This window comes from Acyrthosiphon pisum, chromosome A2 (genome assembly GCF_005508785.2).
Source record: "Acyrthosiphon pisum isolate AL4f chromosome A2, pea_aphid_22Mar2018_4r6ur, whole genome shotgun sequence".
In the NCBI taxonomy this organism is placed as follows: Eukaryota; Metazoa; Arthropoda; class Insecta; order Hemiptera; family Aphididae; genus Acyrthosiphon; species Acyrthosiphon pisum.
The window spans coordinates 18,734,258-18,741,537 of NC_042495.1; the positions used below are offsets into that span (position 1 = coordinate 18,734,258).

General features: G+C 28.9%; 1 long non-coding RNA gene across 1 annotated transcript; it reads left to right on the plus strand.

Annotated features, from left to right (window-relative positions):
• The first annotated feature begins 135 nt into the window (after nt 1–135).
• On the plus strand, nt 136–7,208 carry LOC107885589. Its single transcript, XR_001680445.2, has 4 exons — nt 136–1,755; nt 2,263–2,289; nt 4,637–4,675; nt 4,801–7,208. It is a non-coding gene; the product is annotated as an uncharacterized LOC107885589 (long non-coding RNA).
• The last annotated feature ends 72 nt before the right edge of the window (nt 7,209–7,280 follow it).

The window sequence follows — 7,280 nt, forward strand, 5'->3', positions numbered from 1 at the left end:
AAAATTCAAATTTTACACAATTCCTCTTAAAAATTGAATGTTATTTTGATTACTATACTTAAATCTTAAAACCAAATTTTTGAATCTTTTTTCATGTTACATTCGGGATACCGTCATTTTTTTTGCAATTCTGCCTTGTATAAATTGTTCAAATAAATTTTCATTTTCGTTTTGTATTTTTTGAAGAAGTGTTATGAATTTATATATAATTTAAAAATAACTATTTAAGTGACTATGTTAAGATTCAGTGATATTGACCATAATTCAGGTGGTCTCACTTGTGGATTTTATCCTCGATGTTTCACTGATCTATCAGTAACATAAATTGTTTTGAAATATTCTATTAATTTTTGTTCCCTTTCAACATTCGAAAATTCAGTTTTAAGCTGTTTCCCACTTTCATTAACCTAAATAAATAATATATATTATATATATATATGTATATATTTATTAAAAAAATAGGTGAATATGTGTTATTAATTATATTAATGTATTTATTCACTTTCGTGATGTATACGTATTATGGAAACTGGAAGGATAGCATACATTTCCTTAATTAAAAAATCTTGACCAGAAATACTTTTTTCTTAATTCAAGAGGAGCGTTAAAATGTTTAACACAATAAGGGTCAGTTAATTTACCTTTTCTCTTTCTTTTAATAAGTTGTTTTGATGCATTTTTACTAATTTGTGAAGAGATAATAGATGAAATCCAAATTATTTGTTCCTGGTAAATAATAATTTTGAGATTGCAATGCAGCAGTTTTGATTATATTTTTAATTATTTTGCACTCATTTTTTATAGGATTTTGTTTGTGTGAATGATCCATTTATATACACGTTTCGTCTTTAATATGTTCATTGTTTTTAATAGGTAATTGTTCGAAATGTAGCACCACATCTTTTAACACAGGTCCAATAGTAAACATTATCATTATCCAGTTTACGAAAATGCTATTTATTAAACATGAATTCATATTCATCAACTAACAACATGTTTTTCTCGTGTATAGTAGATATTAATTTTTTAATACACCTCGACATAATTTTCGTTCACTATTTCATTACCAGGATCGTCTGACAATTGTGACAGTCGATTACAATAACAAGTTAATTAAATGTATTGCTATATCAGTCTAATGGTCGGTATATACTAAAATATCTTAATATCCATACCAATATAATAATTGCAAAGTTTTCGAACACAAATTTCTTCAAGCAATAATTCATTCGAACATATTTTTTTTCGAACACATCTCATTCGAACATATCGTTTTCGAATACATAACCTGACAATGTGTATCGGGTCATACGTAAAGATTGCGAATGTTTAAAGGTACGATATTGCTCACACCACGATATAGAGAAGATAAGGTGACATCACTTGTACGGATTCCGGTCGCAATTTTTCTAGGCAGTTTGGTAGTACATATTATTTTGTCTCGTGTAGGTAGCGCCACCATTCGCCGAAAGTCCAGTTTTTATATTGTGAATACATTGTTTTTAATGTAAAATATTAAAAATGATATACATTTTTGTCATTTTTGATACTATTACTTTAATATTAGAAATATTAACCAAGTAAGGATTATTTTTAAGTAATTATTCTATTACATTATAGGTGCAATGTAAAATACTTTTGACTTTTTGTTATTACTGGCATAGCAAGTTTTGCATTCTGGCCCAAAATATTTGATAGACATTTTAACAAATTAAGAATATACGCAATATCATTTAACAAACTACAAACCATCAAGTAAGTCTTAAGACTTGTTTAAATACAAAAAATTAGGTAAATTAAAATTAAAAATAGAATATTATCAATTTATAAGCATTATTATTAGGTATATAGGTATTATTATTTTAACTTAATTCTATTCTCTATTGTAGATACTATATATATTATATCTTTTACAAAATGTCAACATTCATCAGTGAATGTCTACATCTAAGAAGAAATTGACACTCACCAGATGTCAACATTCACCTTAACATATTTAAGAAACCGTGACTGTACCTACCAATTTGTTAGACCAATACCATCGCAAATAATATAAAGATGAATAATTAGTAATTGTCAATTACTAACAATTCGTAACAATTGTTAATTATACTAAATATTTAATAACTCAAAAAATTATAAGCTATTGGTCCTTAAAACAAGATTGATTGGCCGATAATTAGTTTTTAACTCATTTTATTGTATATGTAACTCAAACATAGTTTTATAAAATTTAATATTGATAATTTAAAAATTTAATAGTTTTTCTTAAATATGCTGGATTTAAAGGTAAGTTAATTGTATTTAATAGATACCTAAGTAATTTTATTTTTATTTCATATTTTATTGAAGTATTTACAAAGCAATTAGAATTATTGATTTTACGAGAACCAAGGCAAATTTAAGCTTATTTTAATTTTACATAATATTTGGATGTTTGCCAATAACACAAAAAAATATTTAGTATTTTCTTACGATTAATTTTCTGAGACCAAAACATTGCATAGATGGAAAAAAGTATACTGTTTTCCGGTTCGGAGTTCCCATTCATTCCTCATAAGTCATTCGTGTATTGTGTTTATTATTTAATCAGTAATTTGAGTTTTTGTTTCTATTGTGTGAGACCTTTCTCACACAAAAAATAGTTTTAAATTGTTTATTTCACAAATATGGCTGACGGCTGTTATGAAAATCAATATTAGAAAAATATAAATCGTAACGTATTTGTACAACATACTAGTTGCAAATACTAAAAAATATTATAATATACCTAGTTACTAGCTTATTCCGTGCACTTTGTTGGCAAATCTTCAAAAACATTATGATTGTTCAACTCCTTGTAGGTTTAACTCGCTACAGTAAGTGTAACTTAGCCATGCTGGTAAACAATGTTAAACAGTTCGATTTGATGCATGCTTGTACCTCATCTGCCAGAATAACCAATGGCAACCAATAATAAATAAATACTACTTTCTCTAATTATTTTTCCCATAACCAAGAGCAATCATTTATAAACAAAAATGTCCACTGTAAATATCAAAATCTACGTTTGAGCACCTCCCTGGGTTGGACCTAGGAGGATGAAAAATACTGTACAATCTAATCTCATACTTATCAAATATACAAAAAAATGTCATTAAAATCGGTCAATCCGTTTTGGATGAGTTCAAATACTAAGCCGTGACACGAGATTTTTATATATATGATATTATACAGATTGTCAAAGCTTATATACAATTATTGTATCCATTCCAGTGTATTGTTATCACCGCATGAACTTATCCCATACCTTAATCAAACTCTATCACACTATGTATTATATTCCATCGTTTGTTCGTTGTAACTTGAGTCGCACGTATGACAGTCCTTTGAACCCCATTGGAACGTTGTGATGCCGTACCGGCTATATGTCCTGTGAGAATTCTGTTAAGTATGGACCTGATAGTATCTGTTATTGTTCAAATATTACGCCACACGTTTGTGCCATCAAAATTTGATATTTCGAGTTTCGTTTTTGTACTCCAAGAGAGTTTTATTGATTTTGACCTGAAACTGGGTGTATTACTCAGCGTTCGATAATATAATACTAAATATTGAAACTTGCCGGCTTTGTTAATAGTTCTAAGTACTGCCTCTTCCCCGCTCAGATATGGTGATAAAATATTAGCTAATACCAGTAGCCATTCCACGTGCGCGCTTTTCACCGTTCCACTGGTTATCATTATAACACTATTTAGCTGGGCGTCTATTTTGTTCACATGATTACTATTAAGCCAGACCTGGGTACTGTATTCTTATGTACTTTATTGTTTTCGTGCTAAGAGTCCTAGCATCTGCTCCCTAGCCCCTATTGGCAAGTTTCTGTATTAGGCTACTTTACCATTGAATACCACTTCTAATTCTTAAGTTGTTGCAAGCTTATTATTGAGGTGGAGTAAACACACCTCAGTTTTCATTGGGCCTTAACCTCCATTTATAGAAATAGTCACTTAACTTGTCAAGGCCATCAATTAATGTACTACTACCATCTATCAAATATTGGCTCTATTGGACGATAAAAATGTTATCGGCAAGATGAAAATCAAGCCATTTATTGTCGGCTATATGTTGTGTAGATACAGATTAAACACCGTTGTCTCATGTAATGATCCTTGGAAGGGCATTATTTTCCGATCGTCACTTACTTCTCTTGCAACCTATAAAAACATGATAGCGGTGGTTACTGAGTATGTTCTCTACCACTGTTATTAGATTTTTACATGGTACAACATTAATAAATATATTCATGAGGCAATTCTCCAAACAGTGTCGTACCCCGCCGAAATTTTGGTGAATGCTGTGCTGGTGTTTAGTTTATTTTAAAATCCTGTTTCAATAAAATCTGAAAGCAGAAGTCCTTGATCTTTACACCCCTTATTTTCCCTAAATCCTGCCTGTTAAATGGAAAATATCTCGTCAATACAGTGTTTTTAAATAACTTTTTACAGTAGTTTAAATGGTATACCCAGAAGTGATATAGGTTGAAAGTCTACGGCATCAAATTTATCTTTCCCCAGTTTAATCAAAGCTAATGGCTAGCAATTTTGTACTTAGGTATTATATTTAAAGATATCATACTAGAACCATACAATTTCAGATTCTTATCTTGATTTTCACATGAAAGATTCGTATTCACGTATGTATTTGAAACTAAGTTATTAATTTATATAATGATAAGCAAATTTAAAATCTAAATACCATATAGTATGGCTGCAGTCGAGATTTATCTATAGTTAATCTGGTATGCTATTTGTTTTTTAGAAAAAAATTATCGTACGTATTTCATTGTATTATTGTTAATTCAGTTTAATTAATTATAACTTTCAGAAATAAGTATGCAATAGTTCTGTAAACTGTAGCTTTTATCAATCTACAGATTACTGAATTATGACTTGTCTATAATAAGCAGGTTAAGTAACTATTATTCAGCTATAACATTTTGGCCACAAAAAGTGAGCCCTGATGTCAGTGCTACAAGTGGATAATTTCAATTGGAGGTGATCAAAATAATAGGCGAAATTTTTAAATTATGTACAGTTTCTACTCAACAGTTGACAACAATAAAACGTACAAACAGAGAACCCCTGGTACCAAAAATATTTGGCACCATAGTTAAGATAAAACATTTTAGTAGAATATTTCATACAAGTGTAACACCTATCTATAAAACACAATGAAAAGTTCACTGAAACGGAATATTGGGTTTGGAACTTATAATTTTTTTGAGATTTGATATTCAGTGGTAAATTAACGAAGTCTTGTTAATTGATTTTGATACTTTGTTGTACTTTCAAAACGAATAATCGTAGTCCACACAATCTTGAAATATTAAAAAAAACTTTTATATTAGCGTTTCCCATACAAAGTAACATTTTTAAACTATATTTACCCTTTTTGAGCTATGTATAGTCATGAGAAATTTTTAAAATTTTGTAAATTATTTTTCAGTTTGAAATCCCTAAACCTATTTCTTTTCAGTGCTAACATTATACATTTTACTAGACAATTACCCACAAGTGTTTTTAACTCCATAAAATGATATAAGACTAAGGATGAAGGAATCGTCGATTTCGTTATTTAATACTTTATTAAGGAATATAGAGTAAGAATATTGTCTTAGGATATAGAGTGGCAATTAGTTAAATTAAGTGACATTCCATTTAATTTACAACAATGGTTAATATTATCTAAATCTTTTTGTAAGAGAAGTGAATCATTTTGACAGTTTATAAATTTAAAAATGTTTGCATCATCAGCGAAGCGCAGAATATTTTAATAATTCAAGGCTAAAACAATATCATTAATAAATAAATTAAACAGAAGAGGTGAGAGGTGGTCACCCTGTGGGACACGTGAAATAACTGGAATAACTTGTCCACCTTTTTTATTTTTTGTATTTTCCAACGTTTTCAATGTATTATTGGAAAACATATATTAGTGCAACCTACGGTATAACTAAAATACAAACCAATTACGAATTACAAAATATGTTTATAACGAAATATCCTAAGAAATATATATATACATTTATGTGTCCCATCGGAGATTATCCAAGCTCAGAATTATTTTTAATCGAATGCCTACAATGATTATTACCATTGAATTAAAATTTAACACTCCTAATACCGTGATATTGTACTTAATGTGACTATAGGTATATTTGGAACGTATTATACATTAGAGCAAGTTATCCGTATTGAATGTATTGAACTAAAAGTTGTCCAATATTAAATTCATCACACTACACCATATAGTTAATGTTATACCTAATTTATCAATATATAGTACAGATTGTAAGTGACTACCAATAATTAATTTATAGCATTACTGTATTTGCAAGTCACGGAATGAAATTTTGAAATTAGGTACTGTTGTGGTCGCCAGTATAGGTATCTATGATACATATCACAAAAAATTAAATCCCGGGAAGACGTTAAGTATGATTGTATAATATTACATGGTTAAAATATGCAGCCTTGTCATATTGCGTGTGTCTGTTGTTTAATGCGTTGTAATGTTAACATCACTAACATATTTTTCAAGAAGATTAGTCTCATGTCCTAAAAATATAAGTGGGAACATACTGAATAGTTAGCAAAGCAGGAAATACTGAAGACTGAAGACTTTTGAGCTATGTATAGTCATGAGAAATTTTTAAAATTTTGTAAATTATTTTTCAGTTTGAAATCCCTAAACATATTTCTTTTCAGTTCTAACATTAAACATTTTACTAGACAATTACCCACAAGTTTTTCTACCTTCATAAAAAAAAAGTTTACCCGAAAGTTATGCTATTTATATAATATAGATAAAAATAAGATAGAGATATTTCATGCTAGGATTACACAATGCCTCCACCCAGAATAATTTTTTATAAGAAATGTGTTATCATTGATTTTAAATATAACACTTACATGACAACGACATGCTTGACAACTACGCTGTACAGCATATCGGTATCCACTTGTCCACCTTTTTTTATTTTTTGTATTTTCCAACGTTTTCAATGTATTGTTGGAAAACATATATTAGTACAACCTACGGTATAACTAAAATAGAAACCAATTACGAATTACAAAATATGTTTATAACGAAATATCCTAAGAAATATATATATGTTACCGGCAATATGGATAATCCGGTATTTTGCAAAATACCTAGGCATTATATAAAATGCCAAAAATCACTCGGAAATATATATAATACGGGCTTTGCCTAGGTATTATGTATAATGCCTGACG